The 20,541-nt window shown below is 50.0% G+C and overlaps 1 protein-coding gene across 2 annotated transcripts in view; it reads left to right on the top strand.

Moving 5' to 3' along the window:
* The window catches only part of LOC135908148 (uncharacterized), a 453,412-nt gene that overhangs the window by 198,081 nt on the left and 234,790 nt on the right, over positions 1-20,541 (top strand). The gene's annotated exons all lie outside the window — the stretch shown is intronic.

Genomic DNA, 20,541 nt, shown 5'->3' with positions numbered 1-20,541 from the left:
TACCACGCTTGGTCTGACACGCGGAGCATCAGTAGAGGCTTCCGGGGTTGGCTATATGCATACTTTTTTTGATAGAACATGTTTCGACGAACGATTCTATATACGAGTTTTTTTCCGGTCAAAAAACTAGTTGTCTTGCTGTGGCTTTGCTCTTGTTGATCTCCAAGTGCGGTTGGTGAATTCTATCCAGTGTCTTGCACTTAATGAAAGGCGGAATAGCCACCTTGCAGTCGTTCAGCAGGGCTCCTTTTACGTGCGATAGCTTGCCATCGAATCAATTACATGGCCCCTCCAAGCATTATCTAGTTTCTAAATTCCGCAGTATGTTTCTTACCTGTTCACGACGCACCGTTTCAGCAGCCAGCCGCTCCATGTACCCTAATTAAAAAGTGAGGAAACTGTACTTTATATGCAAAAAGGTGAGTCGTGCAGACAGGACACAAGAGAAAAGAAATGGGCGACACGAACGCCGACCAACCACCCAAGCACCGCTTTGATTAAAAGACGACGCTGGACGTCCCGCTCGGAGCATGGAAGTACCAGCCACAGCTGCCTCAAGAAGTATTGGCCCACGAAAAAGTATCCACCCGACCTTACATTGTTCGGTCAGGGCCGGGCACCCTTCCCAGGAGCTTCACTCATCTGGGTTTGCTCAGCTCGCCATGTCAACCTACCGAGCCACACTCCAGGGCTGGGTCGCTAGACAGAGCTATACGTCCTGTACCCATTTACGTAGGGTCTTCGTGGGACCAAAGTCCTGCAATCGAGCGTGACGGCCCACCCTACTACTGTCACCCTGTTGGTCGTGTAGTGGGCAACCCAAGTATTCGAGTTGGCGGGGGTGATAACTCCCCGAATGCCCCCCGGGAAAGGCGCCTCGGCCGGGTGCCGAAGCGTCCTCGAACTTGGTGATTCCCTTGTACACCAGTCTTCGGGCTGGGAAGCCATCTCTCCCCGCATTTATATAGTGGATGGGTTGACAGCCGGCCCTTTCCCAAAAGGACTTCCCGTGTCAGTGACATCAGGCCTGAGTCCTGACAACAGGAAACTACCGATTGTCACCTCATGGTATTACTCTCAAACCCGAAGGCTTGGTTTTGCTCCTGTGGCCTCTTAGCCACTTTACAGTGTTGCCCGAGGCGCCCACGTGGAGGGAGGGCGAGGTTAGACACAGGCAACACTTCCTTAATCTTGATCACCGGCTTGGAATATACGAGAGCGCCAGCCCTCGGCGAAACATCTGGCGAATTTTTTGCAAGCGCTTAGTGACGCGGACTTCAAGATAAATGAGATTAAAAGCGACTTCTATAAGTCAAAGATAGTTTTTCCGAGAAGTGTGTTTGAAGGAGCTACCGATATTACAAAACAGGAGTCCGTCCAAAAGATCACGACGCTTACGAAGCAGCATAACATGTACTCCCTCAGAGTCTTCCTTGGACTCGCAGGGCAGTTCAGGAGGTTCATTGAAGATTTCGCTATGATAACCAAGTACCCGGTGGAGCTCACAATAAGATGTACCTTTTGTTGCGACAGAAGAATACGAAAAGATTTATCAGGAAGTAGTACAACGTATATCCTAGAACCCTGTTCTTGCCATGCCGGACTACAATTTATATATTCAGATGAACACGGATGCATCAACGTATGATACAGAGGCAGTTCTACACCAAATAGCTTTGAAATATTGTCCTACTCAACAGCTTCGGGTTATGGTATACTACTCCTACAGATCCAACCCTACTCACGTGAATTAATGGACAACTGAGAAAGTGACGACACCGTTTAATGGCTCAGTGTTACTTCCGTTCAGACATAGACGGAATGAAGTTCACATTGTACACTGATTACGAAGCACTAACCCATCTTTTATCTATTTGAGAGCCCAGAGGAAAGCTGGCTCATTGGGTCTTTGGGTAATAGGGTCTCATAGGGTCTTTCACCATGCAGGTACTCATCTGACAGATGCAGATTCCTTGTCTCGATTGACAGTTGAGATTCGACAGTCAACCGGACAAAATTATGGGACGGGTATGGACGCCTGCACTTTGAGGACGGAAGGTTCACATTACCAGAGACGCTGATACCAAAAGTACGTCACTTGTATCATGACAGCACTGAATCTGGTGGTCCTGATGGCTTTTGGCAGGCGTATAATAAGCTTCTTCACAGGTTTACGCGGAAAAGTATGAAAAAGGACATCGCCGTCTACATCAAGTCATGTCAGTTATGCCAAGTAAACAAGGCCAAGTACCGCCCGCGACCCGGCGATCTAGTTTTGCCATACCATTCGGATAAACTCTTTGAAGTGGTGTGTGCAGACTTTGCAGAACTGACATAGAGTTCAGAGTTCTGGTTCTGGTTGCAACAGATCACTTCACTAGAATGGTAGCAGCGCGCCCTGGAGAACTAAACGCTAACAGTGTGAAGGCACTTCTTGATGACACAATGTTTTCACAGCTCAAAGTTGCAATATCGGACAATGGAGCGGCAATCATAAGCAAGAAGCTTCAGCACTGGACAGATAGCTGGGGTGTTACGCTATGACGTTGTGCTCCATATTACCCGCAGGCAAATGGAATTGCCGGCAGATTGATTTATCACCTTCAGGAGTTCCTCTGCATGTACCATGTACCCAACGTCTAAAGGAGAGTGGAAATGCTGTCTAGAAGTGGTTATGGCCCACCACAACTTGACAAACACTACTAGTCTTGGTTGTAGCCTTCATTTTCTGGTTATGGTTAAAAATGCCGACGCTGCCAGCTGACAAAGAGCTTGGAATTTAAGACAACATGCGCCTGTCTGAGTGCCGTAAAAGCAACCAGGAGCAAACTAGACATCGAAAAGCGATGAAGTTGCAATTTGACAAGCGACACCAAAGGCACCGAGCTGATGTTTTACTGAATGACCTTGTTTTTATACGGAAGGGGCTACCCGTCAGCGATACAAGAACACTTGTTTATTTCAAAGTCATGCAAACATCGACACAACAGGGTGTGCTTGAAACTATCAGGTACCTCAGTAACGGACAACTAGAATTCGCGTCTGTAAGCAATGTTTTACTCTATCACCCTAGGAAGGGTGAACAAGGAAATGGGGGAGTGTACGGTTGAAATAAAAGGCGATGGTGAGCGAACGACCCTGAAGGGTCCAGGAAGAAGAGAATAAACATTTTTGGCGACCGTATGACTAGTCCTTGGTCTCGTTGCAAGAATAAATGGGTAAATAAATGAAAATCAGGCATCCATCCGTTCGTAGCAATTGCTACAAAGGAAATCCATGTAACCTTTGAAGCAAACCTTTGTAGCAATTGCTACGAACGGATGGATGTCTGATTTTCTCTTTATTTATTACTTCTCTCCACCTTGCGGGTTTCCGCAGAACTACTACGTAAAACATTTGCCTTTGCTTCGTGTTGTCGACAAATTCGACTTCGCCCTGCCATCTGCTAGCCGCCTGGTCAGCTCAGATGGTAGCGCCAAGATCGATTCAAATAGGTCGCGAAGCTTCGGGCGAAAAGCGGTTTAGTACAGATTGTCACCGACATCAGCATGGGGGGTTATGGGAGCAGCGAGTGAAGCGCGACTATGTTTGGAGGGAACAAACATTGGGAAAGAAAAAAGCGTTTTTAATTCAAACTAGACACAGTTAGATTCATTCAACGAAAATAAAATTCCTAGTCAATTTTATATATTCGTGACGAGTTAAAAAAAATACAAGTTTAATTTATTACTAGTAATAAATGCAGTTCTTTTCTGCGCCCATCGCTACAGGGGGTGTTGACGCCACTATCACTCGCAATGCAATGCACGTCTTGAAATGGGCAGAAAGGCGCACTCGTAAAGTTCACCTGTTGAAATACGCGCCCGTTACAGTTCGTGCTTTTTTGCTTGTCGAAGCTTGTCTGAATTTGGTGACGCGGGTAGCTTCATCGCTTCTTAATCTGTTCAGTCAAAAGTAGTGAGTTACGACCGCCAGATAATTGTGTAGTTGTTTTCGTGCGACGACGCTGGGCGACGGGCTTGGCATCCGACAATAGGATCAGCACTCTACACCTAAAGCTTTGGCGGCCTCCAAAGAAACTATGTTCTGTGCAGAGATGTGATTTCGACAACCGTACGGCTGGGCTTTTCCTGCATCGCTTTCCACGCTGAAAGCTCGAAACGCCCATCAAGTCGAATGGCGGGGCATTTGAATATATAGCTCCAAAGGAAAGGCAACATAACAAATTTCGCGCCTTCGAAAACAAAATGACGTCACTTCTGCTTTCAATGGACATGGCGTCACAATAGTTTTTCTTGAAGTTTTCCCACCGCATACAGATGGCGCTAAGCCCCATGAAACACCGATGGACAGCCATGTTTTGAACGTATGGGCTCCTATGGAAGCTTCGCTACCAGGTATATTCACACTGGTAGCGCGGCTGCCCCGGAAAGGCGGTGGTCCCGGGTTCGAGTCCCGAAGCAGGATGAGTTTTTCTTCAACTATGAGGCTTTTCGTTCGAGGAACTTGTATGGATTTCCTTTGTAGCAATTCCTACAAACAAATGGATGTCTGATTTTCTCTTTATGTATTACTTCTCTCCACATTGCGGGTTTCCGCAGAACTACTACGTCAAGAATAAATTGTTGAATACTACATTACCAACACTCTCTCCAGCACCAACTAAACGAGTTGACGGGGACATTTCTGCACCGTATCCTGTAGCCGCTGCTGTTGCCAGCTCCAGCTTTGTAAAATGCCCGTACTTAGCGACTGTCCCTAATTTCCGATGAGTCCATTTTGAAGGGACGGGGTTCCGTCACAATGCTGGCGAGTCAAACGTAAAGCACCGCTCTACGTCTCTGGCGATCCGTTTTGAGGAAGAAACGACTCGCGAACCCTCTCCTCTGAAGAAAACAACAACCGTGATGGTCAGGCGACAGAACATCTGAACGCTGTGTGAATGAAGCCTGATACATCAGTCATCGAAATTGCGTCGTATTCGCTGGTGCTTGCGTGCCTCGCAGAAACTACAACACCATTGGTGACGCGCATGAATTCAGATTATGCAAGATAAGTCAACCCCCCCCCCCCCCCCCCAAATACAACTGGTAGAACCACCGCAAAACATCGCATCGATAACATTGACAAAACTTCCGATGCATGCAAGTGCGTCCTGCGCCGATCGTTAACGTTTGAGATTTGTGAACAGGTAAAATAGGGCAGCCGGATATGGATAAAGAGGTATACGCGTCAATGGCCCCTCCGAAGAGCCATTGTCTCAATGTACAAACATACCAGAAGTGCTAAACACAAAAGCGCACTTGGTAAAAGACCATAACAAAGTAACAAAGCAACGAAGCAACAAATTCCCAAAATTCATCAGCGCTGGGAGAACGCCTTAAGGTACACCACGTCATGCACTTCAGGTTGTGCTCGGCCCCACTGTAGTTGCGAAATGCTGTCTGGCACGAACTCATAGAAGCGTACGGTGAGGGGCTAGTTGGTATGACATTATGGGAACAAAGAAAAACTGCGCAAAAAAGGACAAGACAGAGAAAGAACCACACGACACAGGCGCAGACTAACAACTGGTTTAATGCTCCAACGCCTCTTTCCTACCAACAACAGAACGCATGCGCACCAACCACAAAGACCAATGCCGCTATCATGTAGTCGAGCCTAGAAACGCCAACTCCTTGCGGTACAAATGTATGGAAGCCTCACTAACACATTTATCTGGCCCTAATCTCGCGACTTCTAAAGCTTCGATTACTTCAGGCTCTTTCTTATCCCTTGCGCGTCCGACAATCTTAGTCCGGCCGAAAAGTGGGGTACAAACATTGCCGTCATGCCTGCAGGTCTTGCAATGCTTAGGAAGATGCTGTCCTCTAGAATCATCTAGGGAATTGGCATGTTCTAATAATCTAATATTAATGCAGCGGCCTGTTTGTCCAACGTACACGTTGCCCCAACTCAGCGGAATCTCATAGATGATATTCGCACTACAGGGCACAAACTTGTTCCTGTGGTTAGGTTAGGTCAACGCGCCGTGCCCGCCGCAAGGTGAACGTCCTCGAGATATGCACCGACTGCCTCACCGCAGCTCAGTGAAGCCGTGCGCGGCCGTTCTGTTCGCCATCACAGGTGAACGTCTGTCCCCTCAACGCCGGCCATACACTAGCCCATAACGGGCCAGTCTGCAAGTCCATTTCCGCAAAACTGAAAACAGGAACTGATGGAGGTGTGGTTGCTGTTGGTCGAACTGACAAAGATCCTACGCTGCCAACGCAGACGCCGAAATACTATCTCGACGACATATCACGGGACCGCACCATCCTGATGAAGCCTGGATGCAAGCAGTAGGCCTAAAAAGGAAGACCTGATGACACGACGACCCAGCTGGAGGTCAACACGACGCAGCCTTGATCTGCCGCCAAAACCTAGCTGCAACGCAAGACAAAGAACCACCGACGTGTACGTGCTTTTCGGCGGCCACGCAGTGACCGCCTTAGTGGACACAAGAGCCGACTATTCCGTCATGAATGGACTCATCACCATCTTGATGAAGGAAATTAGCAGTGCAGGGGAACGCCTTCACATTTTAACCGCGGGAGCACACCTAATAATGCCGACTGGAGTCTGCAAGGCCAGAATTAGCGTTTATGACCGGAATCATCCAACACCTCCACCAGATGTGATGTGGTAGTGAGAGGGGCGAATGATGGAGAGGCAAAACTGAGAGTTACATATTTAACTCTTTATTGGCTGAACATGTACCCAGAAAAACAAATAATACCCAACCGCAACGATAGCGGCGAGCAGAGTCGGCGATGGTCGAAAACTTTATATGCAGTTCCAACCCGTCGGCTTTTTAGGCCTTTTTCGTACACCCGTCAAACGTTCCGTTGCGTCAACGTCACGACAGAAAGAATAGACAGACCTGCAGCAAAAGCGCAACGGGACAGTGCACAAATAGGCGACGGTGGTGGCGACGCCGACAACATCACTAATCGGATGCGCGCGTGTTCCACGTGATGACTGACGATAAGCCTCAGATTTTTGTAAGTAACTGCTTTTATATTCCATAAACAACATATATTTGTATATGGGCAGGTCTTGAGGAAAAAATCTGCGTCAGCAGCTTCACTAAGTCCTAAAACCTATTTTATGGCAGCAACAGGGGGAACAACAGTGCATAAGGGAATGATAACAATAAAGCAGAATAACGTCAATAAGGTAACGCAAAGGAAACAAACTCTGTCAAGAGGCGTTATAGTTCAGTTGAGTAAACGCTCAGATAGCAGAGCACGTAGCAAGAGGACTTAGAGCTTCGGCAACACAAGCACAAGGCTTCCAACCACTCGCTTTCGTCGTCTTTCTCGAAGTGGTGCGTGCTGCTCGTTCTTCTCCAATACAATTACTTTCCCGGAGATGAGGAGCCGTCTCGGTGACCTACGGGCAAGATAGCACAGGTGGATCAAAGTACGGCTTGAGCCGCTGAACGTGCATGATTTCGCGCCCTCAGCGGCGCTTACCGGAAGGGGGCTCAAGATGTTCTACCAAACAGTTCACAGGGGTGTTTTGACTGGCGACACGGCAGGGACCCTGGTACTTAGAAACAAGCTTGGGTGAAAGTCCAGGGCTGGTAGCGGGAACCTAAGCCAGACAAGTGAGCCAAGGGCATAGGGTGCCGGAGAGGAGGGAATATCCCGGAGGTGCTTCTGTCACTGCTGATCTTCCGAAGTAAATGTGCGGGCGAGCTTTTGGCTTCTCTTCCACGTGTGCAGCAGCTTCAGACAGGGTAGTAGCCCCCATTGTGTCAGGGCGACACGGAAGGATGGTGTCCATAGTGCAGGATTACCCGCGTCCGTAAAGAAGAAAGACCCAGGAAAATCTTGTAGGGTTCTGTGTGGCAGTATTGTAAGCGTGTGTCACGAAGGGTAGTATTCGGTCCCAAATGGTTTGATCAGATGCGACGTACGTGGCTAACATGTCGCCAAGAGTGCGGTTGAAACGCTCAGTCATGCCATTAGTTTGCGGGGAGTATACAGTAGTAGTATGGTGAATTAGGTTGCATTCCCTTAGCAGGGCTTCTATAACATCAGACAGAAAGACGTGGCCTCTGTCGCTCAGCAACCCTCTGGGGGCTCCATGGCGAAGTATGATGTTACGCAGGAGCAACCCGGCAACATCCCGCGCAGATACGTTGGGCAGAGGCGAAGATTCCACGTAACGCGTGAGCTGGCCTATCACCACTATCACCCAGCGGTTGCCATCTGAAGTACTCGGAAAGGGCCCCGTAAAGATCAACTCCGACCCAGTCAAAGGCCCGTTCTGTACAAGGCGATGGTTGCAGTGGGGCAGCTAAGGCATGAGGGGTATTCTGGCGGCGTCGGCAAGCGAGGCAAGAGCGGACATATTGGCGGAAGAATCGGTACATCCCGAGCTAGCAATAACGAATTCACCGGCGCGCGTACGTTTTAAGTACTCCTGCATGTGCGCATTGCGGGTCATCGTACTCATCATCATACTCTTGTGAGGCGAAGCACCCATCTAGCGAGGTGACCTGATGGATCTTTCAAGGACGACAGCCAGCAGAGTGCATGGTGGTCGGTGATGACGTTGAACGGGCGGCCATAGAGGTAAGGACGAAACTTAGTTATGGCCCAAATGATAGTCAGGCATTCTTTTTCTGTAACGGAATAGTTTGCTTCCGCTATCGCGAGTGCGCGGCTAGCGAAGGCAACAGCGTATTCATCGAAACCAGTATTCCGTTGTGCAAGAACAGCGCCAATGCCGATGCCACTGGCATCCGTGTACATTTATGTTGGTGCGCTGGGGTCAAAATGTCTAAGTATGGGGGGTGAGGTTAGAAGACGGCGCAGCGTCATGAATGCGGCATCGCAAACTGGCGGCCACCCCAAGAGGTTATGGTTACTCACGAGAAGCTGCGTCAAAGGCGCTATTATGGTGGCAAAGTTGCGGATGAAACGTCGAAAATAGGAGCACAATCCGATGAAGCTGCGTTCTCTTGTGGTCTTTGGTCATGGAATTTCGGCAACGACTTGGAGTTTGGTTGGATCTGGGAGTACTTCATCTTTCGAAACAACATGGCCAAGGATGACAAACTGACGGGCGGCGAAGCAACACTTCTTGAAGTTGAGCTGGAGTCCAGCATTGTCAAGCCAAGTGAGCACGCGTTTGAGTCGGAACAGGTAAGAAGAAAATTCTGGGAAAATGTGGGTCAAGCGGGACAAGCGCGTCGGCTTTTATAGAGCAGTCACCGACTGTTCCAGACTAATCGTTCAGACCCGCGTGCCTTCCACAAAGTTCTACACCATTCGCGTCAGGTGATGAAATCAGATAACATAAGGCTCGGCGACGACAGCGGATAGAAGCATCAATCATCATCATCATCATCATCCTTGTTACGCCCACCGCAGGGCAAACGCCTCTCCCATACTTCTCCAACAGCCCCGGTCATGTACTAATGGTGGCCATGCCGTCCCTTCAAACTTGTTAATCTCATCCGCCCACCGAACTTTCTGCCGCCCCCTGCTACGCTTCCCTTCCCTTGGGATCTAGTCCGCAACCCTTAATGACCATCGGTTATCTTCCCTCCTCATTACATGTCCTGCCCATGCCCATTTCGTTTTCTTGATTTGAACTAAGATGTCATTAGCTCGCGTTTGTTCCCTCACCCAATCTGCTCTTTTCTTCCATAGCTCAACCCAATAATTCTTCTTTCCATAGCTCGTTGCGTCGTCCTCAATTTAAGTAGAACCCTTTTCGTAAGCCTCCAGGTTTCTGCCCCATACGTGAGTACTGGTAAGACACTGCTGTTATAAACTTTTCTCTTGAGGGATAATGGCAATCTGTTGTTCATGATCTGAGAATGCCTGCCAAACGCACCCCTGCCCATTCTTATTCTTCTGATTATTTCAGTCATATGATCCGGATCCGCAGTCACTACCTGTCCTAAGTAGATGTATTCCCTTACCACTTCCAGTGCCTCGCTGCCGATTGTAAATTGCTGTTCTCCTCCGAGACTGTTAAAGATTACTTTAGTTTTCTGCAGATTAATTTTTAGACCCACCCTTCTGCTTTGCCTGTCCAGGTCAGTGAGCATGCATTGCAATTGGTCCCCTGAGTTACTAAGCAAGGCAATATTGTCACAAGCTGTCATGAACCACGCCTGCCGCGCAAACAACCAGATGAAAGAAAGAAGAGAACGACGTGAGCCAAGCTACCGCGAGACCGCTCTTCAACAACCGCGCCTATCAACCAGATTCATCTGGTTCTGCATTAAAACACCTCGTGTGTAACATTTGGTGGAGCTGTGCGGGGTAACTCCCACGACCTACAACGGAGCCACCAGCACAAGAGCTACGCCGAAGCCGTCGCCTCGCCGGACTTTCGCCGTCGCGCTCAGTCATGGCCACAGAGCAAAATACCCTCACCAGCAGTGCCTCGGCGAGCCCAGTCCCTATCCAGCACTACCGAGAGCCACGCACGTTCTCGGCGAAGGCAGAGGAAGATGTGGATGAGTGGCTAACCCATTACGAAAGGGTAAGCCAATACAATAACTGGAACGCTGCCAGTCAGCTTAGGAACGTTGTTTTCTTCTTGGCCGGCACGGCGTTGGTATGGTACGACAACCACGCGGACATGCTAACTACTTGGACACGCTTCGTTGAGGAAATCAAAAAGTGTTTCGGTGACTCGGACGCAAAGAGGAAACGTGCGCAACTCACATTAGCCCAGAGAGCTGAGGTACCCGGCGAGACTTGCACTACCTACATCGAAGAAATTTTGAAGCTGTGCCACACCGTCAACCCTCAAATGACAGAGGAAGATAAAGTGGGGCACGTGGTAAAAGGAATAGCGGAAGACGTGTACAACTTCCTCATTGGTAAAGAGAACTTGCACACTGTATCAGAACTGATACGGCACTGCCGTACGTTCGATGCGCTGAAGACTCGCCGAATTACACCAAAGTTTGGACGGCTGGCCAATGTAACGACTGTAGCAAGTGTTGACACGAGTCCTCTGCTCCCAGACCTTTCGTCCGCCATCCGCCAGATAGTCCGCGAGGAGCTCCAGCGACATGACGAACAGGCACGTTATGCGGCGCCTCGTTGCAGCTCCTCCGTTTTCCGAGACACTTTTCGGGAACCCCCTTCGGCTACTTGGAACCACTCGGTGAACGTCGCGGATCTTATCGGCTCCAGAGACGAACCGCATTACATTACGACCGAACCACCACGCAATGATTCGCCCCCTCAACGTTTCGATCCACGCCCACGCAACTTTCGTCCACGAAGACTCGCCGCTACCTACGACTTTCAAGGGGAAGAGCCTCGTTACCCTCAACCGATGTCTTCGGCAGATTACTTCAATCCGCATTCTGAAGTTCGCCCTTCGCCAGTGTGTTACTGCTGCAGCATGCCTGGCCATATAGCTAGGTACTGTAGCCGACGCCGAGCATCGAACTACGGATCGTCAGCGCCGACTACGCGGTCTAGCGGTCGTACACTGCGCACTCAGTGGCCAGGAGACTCCTCTTCAGGAAGCCACTTTCGAGAGGACCGATGCGCCGCCCAGGAGACCTACTTTGGAGCAGAAAGAACCCGGAACCGCTACCGCTCCCCTGCCTCCGACCGTACTCTGACGCCACCACCAGCCTTCCGAGCCTCCCGATCACCATCCCCTCGGCCGCGATTCACGTCACCATCGCCTCGGCGCCGTTTCGTGTCGCCCCCGCCGGGAAACTAGCCAGCGCGGCCGATGGAGGTGAGGTCGCTGGAAAATGTGTGCTGCCGACTCAACTGCCTCCAACTATTTTCATGCTAAAGAATAAGGTTCATGTACTGATTGATGGGGTCTCCACAATGGCTTTAGTCGACACGGGAGCAACTGTCTCGGTCATGAGTGTGGGGTTTAAAGGCCTTCTGGGACGCAAGGTTATGTTTCGTTGGGACCAGTGCACAAGTTTCCGTGGAGTCAGTGGTGAAGCATTATACCCGGTTGGTGTGTGTAACGTGGATGTGTCTTTGGGTGGGAAAGTTTTTAATGCAGAGTTTACTGTTCTTCCTCGCTCCTCGCATGACGTGATTCTGGGGATTGACTTTTTGCAGTTGTGTGGTGCGAATGTTGATTGCCGGACGGGAGAACTCAGTGTCGACACCAGTGTTTCACCTGTGCTCTTTGAAGGTGAAGCTTGCCCGGAGAGTGTGCTGTGCGTGTCTGAGGATACAGTTGTGCCCGCCTTATCCGCGATGCGTGTTGCCGTCGCCTGTTCATCTCCGACTCCTATCTCGTTCGATGCTGCAGTGGAACCTGTACATCGGAACTGCCTCAAGAAAAACGTATTAGTTCCGCACTGCGTGGTCTCAGTGACCAATGGATGCGCGGGGCTGTGGGCGCTAAACTGTTCAACTGAAGCGGCAGTGCTACCTCAAGGCCTAAAGATTGCCACGTTTCCGACAGACTCTCCCGTATCGGTGGCAGTACTTGCGGAACTCCCCGATGAAGGAGCAACCAGTGTCTCGAGCTCCGGGAGCTCGAAGATACTTTCCATGATTGATAAGTCACTCAGCGATAATGAGCGTCAAGTTTTGATGGCCCTGCTTACGAAACATACCTCGGTATTCGACTTTGCGCAGCACAATGGACCGCCATCAATTCCTGCGTCCAGAACTCGTCACCGCATCTACACAGGAGCCGCCCAGCCAATCGGACAAAAACCCTATCGTGTATCACCATCAGAACGCAAGATAATCAGTGATCAGGTCCAAGAAATGCTATGCAAAGGCGTCATTCGAGAATCATCTAGTCCTTGGGCAGCCCCCGTAATATTGGTGAAGAAGAAAGACGGTACGTGGCGGTTCTGTGTTGATTACCGTCGCCTAAACGCCGTTACTAAGAAAGATGTATATCCGCTCCCCCGAATTGACGACGCCATCGACTGTCTCTTTGCGGCATCTTCCTTTTCCTCAATCGATTTACGGTCAGGTTACTGGCAAATTCCTATACACAAGGACGACAGAGAAAAGACAGCATTTGTAACACCCGACGGACTATTCGAGTTTAACGTGATGCCTTTCGGGTTGTGTAACGCGCCCGCAACGTTCGAAAGGTTCATGGACACGATATTACGCGGCTTAAAATGGGAAGTTTGCATGTGCTACTTAGACGATGTTGTGATCTTCGGGCGAACGTTTAGTGAGCACAACAAACGTTTGGATTTGGTCTTGAACTGCTTGGAGAAAGCGGGTCTTGTGCTCAATTCAAACAAATGCCGTTTTGGGGAACGGCAAACTCTTGTGCTAGGCCATCTGGTCGCTAAAGAAGGCATCCGACCTGATCCGCAAAAGACTGCGGCCGTAGAAGCATTTAGAGTACCCAACTCTGTCAAGCAGTTAAGAAGTTTCTTGGGCTTGTGCTCCTATTTTCGCCGCTTCATTCCCCGGTTTGCTGACATGACTCATCCCCTTACACGCCTTCTCCAAAAAGGCGTTCCCTTTGAATGGACTGCAGATTGCGACTCATCATTTCGCCAGCTCAAGTTCCTGTTGACATCCCAACCAATTCTTCGCCACTTTGATCCTTCATCACCAACTGAGATTCACACCGATGCCAGTGGCGTAGGCATCGGTGCTGTGCTAGTTCAGCGTGTTCGCGACCGAGAGCACGTGATCTCTTACGCTAGCCGGTCCTTGAGCCGCTCCGAGCGCAACTACACAGTCACCGAACAAGAGTGTCTGGCGGTCATCTTCGCCGTGCAACGGTTTCGTTCGTATCTCTATGGGCACCCCTTCACTGTCGTAACAGATCATCATTCGCTATGCTGGCTTGTGAATCTGCGGGATCCCTCAGGACGACTAGCGCGCTGGGCCCTCCGTCTAGAGGAATACGATTTCGTTATTTGCTACAAAAGTGGTCGGCGGCATGCTGACGCTGATTGTCTCTCTCGGATGCCACTTGAAACAACTGAATGTGATGCGGACAATTTTGATGAGTACATCGCTTTTGTGTCCCCGGAATTTCCGGATATGGGTACCGTCATATCCGAGCAGCACAAGGACGAGAGCTTACAACCGCTCTTCGCGGCAGCACAGGAGTCACCTGCGGGCAGTCGCTTTCGCCTACGGGATGGTGGCGCGCTGTATAAGAAGAGCTACTCGACCACCGGTGCACGCTACCTTTTAGTTGTCCCCACGAACCTTCGCCACCAAGTATTACACGCCATGCACGATGACCCAACTTCCGGTCATCTTGGTTCCACACGGACACTCTACCGGGCTCAAGAACGTTTTTACTGGCCTAAGATGCGGAAAGATATCGAACGGTACGTCGCCAGCTGCTCTAAATGCCAGCGCTACAAGCGTCCGCCACAAGCGCCACATGGCCTGCTTCAACCAGTTCCCCCTTCTAGCGTCCCCTTTGAGCAAGTTGGTATAGATCTTCTGGGCCCTTTCCCGCGATCCTCCAAGGGTAATCGTTGGGTTATCGTTTGCATAGATCACCTTACCCGCTATTGTGAGACCGCCGCATTGCCATCGGCCACAGCTACAGAAGTTTCTATCTTCTTGCTGGCTAACAATATACTCCGACATGGACCTCCTCGCATAGTAATCAGCGATCGTGGGCGACAGTTTACCGCGGACGTGGTTGAAGAAACCCTTCGTCTGTGTTCATGTAGCTTCCGCCATTCTACGCCCTACCATCCACAAACTAATGGTCTGGTCGAGCGCACAAACAGAACGCTTGCCAACATGCTGTCCATGTACGTCGATTCAGCACACAAGAATTGGGACAGTATCTTGCCTTTCATTACCTATGCCTTCAATACCGCGAGACACGAGACCACTGGTTACTCACCCTTTTTCCTTCTGTATGCTCGTCCGCCGCGCTACACCCTCGACACAATATTTCCCTACTTCGCTCATGACAACGAATCAATTGATGAGCTCCTATGTCGAGCAGAAGAAGCGCGACGCCTCGCTAGGCTACGCACCATAGCATCGCAGGACCGGTCCAAGATACGCTATGACGGGCGTCACCGCCACGTTTACTTCGATCCTGGTGACCTTGTGTGGCTCTGGACGCCGTTGCGGAAGCGTGGCTTGTGCCAGAAGTTTCTCGCCCACTACGTCGGCCCTTACGTTATTCTGGAGCGCCTCAGCGATGTAAACTACCGCATTGCGCGTCTCACGAGCAGTGGACGACGCTCGGCCAAGGCTGAAGTGACACACGTCGCGCGTCTGAGGCGTTACAATCCGCGAGATGACTTACTCGCCCGGCGGGCTTCGTCTGCCAGCGGGGAAATGTCACAAGCTGTCATGAACCACGCCTGCCGCGCAAACAACCAGATGAAAGAAAGAAGAGAACGACGTGAGCCAAGCTACCGCGAGACCGCTCTTCAACAACCGCGCCTATCAACCAGATTCATCTGGTTCTGCATTAAAACACCTCGTGTGTAACAATATTATCAGCGAATCGCAAGTTACTAAGGTATTCTCCATTAACTATTATCCCCAATTCTGCCCAATCTACGTCTCTGAATACCTCCTGTAAACACGCTGTGAATAGCATTGGAGAGATCGTATCTCCCTGCCTGACGCCTTTCGTTATTGGGATTTTGTTGCTTGCTTTATGGAGGACTACGGAAGCATCAATAACTTTCCAGAAACTTCGGATACATGCAGGCGCGTCCGACGCTGTGCGATTACAGTTGTTAGGCGAAACGTGGTTGCCCGATGAATGATAAGTACACGTGTCAATATAGATCTTTCCGGGATATCTTGTTGAGTCATCCATAGTCGACAGAAAAACGAATTGTCCCAACTTTCTTTTTGACCAGAACTACCGGAGAAACTCAAGGACTGTGTGATGGCTGTATCACGCTGCGTCGGAGCATGTCTGCTACGTGCTCATCGATGACATGGCGCTCCATCGCGGACAAAGCGATATGGACGGTGGCGTAGCGGCACGTGGTGCCGGTGTCGATGTGATGAACGACGGTGAAGGTACGGCCTAAACATTAATTAAATTTAGGGTTTTACGTGCCAAACCACTTTCTGATTATGAGGCACGCCGTAGTGGAGGACTCCGGAAATTTCGACCACCTGGGATTCTTTAACGTGCACCTAAATCCAAGTACACGGGTGTTTTGACATTTCGCTCCCATAGAAATGCGGCCGCCATGGCCGGGAAGATCCCGCGACCTCGTGCTCAGCAGCCTAACACCATAGCCACTGAGCAACCACGGCGGGTCACCTAAACATTGTTTTGAAGGTCAAAAGAAGCTCGAAATCGGTTAAGGAGGTCGACGATCTGCGTGCGCTGACTCGTAGTTTGGTTGGGATCAACAAACGGAGCAAACTCTCGGTCACATGCAGGCGGAGGCGCAGAGACAGGGAGAGTCATGGCGTCAACGTGAAAAGAAGTCGAGTCATCAGGCACATCGTAGTCGGAGCTCGTGTTGAATTCATCAGCAAAACCGAGGCACTTGCCATGATGTAAGCTTGACGGACACGAAAACGGACTCGAAACGTAAAGTGCGCTGGAGCCGTTGCGAAAGGGAACAACGGCAAAGGGAAGCAAGAAGGGATGACAGCATGCAGCAAGTGTAGATGACTTGAAAAGAACTGTGGAATCGTAGAAAGCAGCACAGGAAACGGGTACAAGGACGGAAGAGAAAGGAGGGATATCAGCGGTGGTGACGACGAACACTCGAGCAGAGGGTGGAGACAAATCTTCAGAAAGACTGCCACAAAATGGAGTCAGCGCAAGTTCTGCACTGCCACAATCAATAATAGCATCATGAGATGAGAGGAAGTCCCATCCTAGAATAATGACATGAGAGCAGCGGGAAAGGACAACAAATTAAATGTGTTATAAACTGTCTTGTATGGCGACATGGACGGTACATGTTCCTAAGGGCTCAATTGGCTCAGTGCTTGCTGTGCGTAACAAAATGGCTGAAAATGGCGTCGCCACTTTTCAGAGCGTACGGCGAAACTGGCTGGCAATCACGGACACTGCGGCACCCGTGTCGACAAGCGCCTGAAGGGCGATACCTTCAGCAAAAACTTCAATGACGTTCGTAGGGAATAAACTAGGTCTTGAGCAGTTCGAAGAGATTGCAGTTCTCTCCTCCGGAACTGTGCATTTTCTTTTCCTCCGCAGCTGGAGGGCGCTCGACGATGGGGGACAGGGAACGTCGATGGGGAGATGGAGACCGACAAGTGTTGAAGCTTTGGGGAAAACCAGATTAAGGAGCGAAGTGCGGAACGGGTTGTGAATAGCGGGCCTGAGAGTCTCGCAGTATCCGGAGGATACCAACCTCGCCGGCGGCAGAAGCATGCCACGTTGCCAGCAAAGCCACACGCAAAACAGATCGGCCCGTTGTCTTGGGTACGCCGCGGATTATCTACAGGGGGCCTAGGTAACGGTGCACAGTTCGGAGCTGGGCGTAGGGGCTGCGGAGGCGTGCAGAAGCTGCTTCTGGGCAAGTAGTTCGCAGCTGGAGAAGGCTTGTGGGCGTGTAATGGGCTACTTCAGGTGAGGTCTTGGCCTGGCGACGACGGCACCGTACGTGAGCGGAACCGTCGCTGAAGGTGGCTGATTAGTGAGAGGTAGCACGTCGCTGATTTGTTCATGGATGACGCGCCGGAGTTCCGGTGACAAAGAGGACTTAGACGACTGGGTAGAAGGCAGCAGTGACAGTTGGTGCGCTACTTCTTCGCGAAAAAATTGCTTGATTTGGTCGAGCAACGAAGAGCTGGCGGGAGCAGCACTGGAACTTTCAGTTAAAACCGAAGCCGTGTGGTCCGGCGCGGCAGCTCGGCGCGTGGTTAGGCGTTGTTTGTGGAGCTCATCGTAGGTCTGGCACAGTGTAATGACCTCGTCACTTGTTTGAGGATCTTTCGCCAAAAGCATTTGGAAGGCGTCATCCTCTATGTCCTTCATGACATTCTTGATCTTGTCAGAGTCGGGCATGGCGGGATTAATGCGCCGGGAAAGGTCAACTACGTCCTCAATGTATTTGGTGAAGTTTTAACCCTTTAGCTGAGCGCGACCACGCAAGCGTTGTTCTGCGCGAAGCTTGCGCGCAGCAGGGTGACCGAAGACTTTTTTGAAACAATGGGTAAATGCTGTCCAGGAGGAAAGGTTGGATTGATAATTCTGGAACCAGAGATTCATCATCATCATCATCAGCAGCAGCAGCAGCAGCAGCAGCAGCAGCAGCAGCAGCAGCCTGGTTGCGCCCACTGCAGGGCAAAGGCCTCTCCCATGCTTCTCCAACAACCCCGGTCATGTACTAATTGTGGTCATGCCGTGCCTGCAAACTTCTTAATCTCATCCGCCCACGTAACTTTCTGCCGCCCCCTGCTACGCTTCCCCTCCCTTGGGATCCAGTCCGTAACCCTTAATGACCATCGGTTATCTTCCCTCCTCATTACATGTCCTGCCCATGCCCATTTCTTTTTCTTGATTTCAACTAAGATGTCATTTACTCGCGTTTGTTCCCTCACCCAATCTGCTCTTTTCTTATCCCTTAACGTTACACCTATCATTCTTCTTTCCATAGCTCGTTGTGTCGTCCTCAATTTGAGTAGAACCCTTTTCGTAAGCCTCCAGGTTTCTGCCCCGTAGGTGAGTACTGGTAAGACACAGCTACTATATACTTTTCTCTTGAGGGATAATGGCAACCTGCTGTTCATGATTTGTGAATGCCTGCCAAACGCACCCCAGCCCATTCTTATTCTTCTGATTATTTCCGTCTCATGATCCGGATCCGCCGTCACTACCTGCCCTAAGTAGATGTATTTCCTACGACTTCCAGTGCCTCGCTGCCTATTGTAAATTGCAATTGCAACCAGAGATTAGCAACTCCGGAAAGATAGGAGATGACGTTGGTCAGTTTTGCTTTGTCATCCCACTTGTTATGCCACTCACGCGATCGTATGACGAGAGCCAGTCCTCCATGTCATGGTCGTCGTTGCCGCTGAAGACCGGAGGACCTCGTTGGCATAGAGCACCGGAGCAGACCACAGGTGATACCAGGGGAGAATCGGGCTGCGCGGCGGCTTAGGCATGGCAGAAACGGTAGGTAGCGTCCGGCTGCGGAGTTCCAGGTTTGGGAAAGGCCCAGCACGTCCACCAAATGTCAAGATGCGTTGTAGTTTAATTGATTAAGCGCTGAGATAGCAGAGCACGTAGCGAGAGGACACAGAGCTTCGGAAACCCAGGCACGCGGCTTCCAACCACACGTTGTCATCGTCTTTCTCGAAGCAGTGCGTGCTGCTCGTTCTTCTCCAGTACCACACGAAAATTAATAAACCAAAGCAACTTAGCTTACGCATTAATAAATCCGCTGTATGGAGAGAAAGAAAAAAATGACACTCAGATCAGTCACACGTACTAATAACAGATGATCTAGCAAAAGTAATATTGGGGATCTACAAGTAAAAAGTATTAAAAATAACGCCAGCGCTAGCAGCAATAATAATACACAGACTAGATAACGAGAAGTGTAAAACATCGATGTCATCTGCGATCGGCGTGTTGAGCAGGACAGGCAGTGTATAAGCCATCATTTGCTTTCCGTAATTAGTGCGCGGGTGCATTACGTACCAATATTCTGGAGATCGTGTTTGATAATGGCGTATGCTCTGCTTAAGGCTAGCTACGGAACCGATATAACAATTATTCGATTTACACGCCCTAACGTATGCACGGTCTAACCTGTAAGTGTATAAATTATGCACTTTGTGTATTTTCAGTTCTTGTAAAAGAGGTTCACTTGGGAGCCCTTGTTACACCACATATTACACGGAGAATTCTTTCTGATTGATGAATAACCTACCTATATTTGTGACAGATGTGGTACCCCCGACAAGATAGCAATAATTCAGATGACTTGCGAAAAGGGAGTTATATATATGCATTTTTACATTGCGTGGAAGCTACCTAAAGGAGAACACCAGTCCACTATCTGTGAAAGTTTAGTGACAAGTGATAATATGTGGCAATTCCATGACACATCGTAGTAGAAAATGATCCCTAGGCTCTTTACTGAGCTCACTGGTTCAGTTTTCTCCGAATTAAGTGCGATGTCAGCAGGCAGCGTGGCATTTTTGTTCTTGGCTTGGAATATTATGACTTGTTTTACTCGTGGTATTTATGAGATCATTTCAGCAGGAATCCCTCAAAGTACGTTGCGCGGGAGATTCAGCGTCTTCCACACTTCTCCGGGTTCACCAGGAATACACGGCATATCAAGGGACCCGATTACACAGTCGCTGATGCCCTCTTAGGTGTTGCGGTGATCAGCTCCGCTTCTATTGATGGAGACTGGCATGCGCTATCGGAGGCACAGTGCAATGACCCTGAACCGCGCACGTACCTGGGATATATTTCAGGGGCGGGGGCGTACCCAACGTAACTTTTCTATGCAAATGAGAGGGAGACGTAACTTTACTAGTAAAAATGGGAATAATGTCCACCATCCGCCATAAAGACGCGGAAATCCGCAGGAGAGAATAGAAA

Source organism: Dermacentor albipictus, chromosome 1 (assembly GCF_038994185.2).
Source record: "Dermacentor albipictus isolate Rhodes 1998 colony chromosome 1, USDA_Dalb.pri_finalv2, whole genome shotgun sequence".
NCBI classification, from domain to species: domain Eukaryota; kingdom Metazoa; phylum Arthropoda; class Arachnida; order Ixodida; family Ixodidae; genus Dermacentor; species Dermacentor albipictus.
This window is presented reverse-complemented; position numbering and strand designations above follow the sequence as displayed.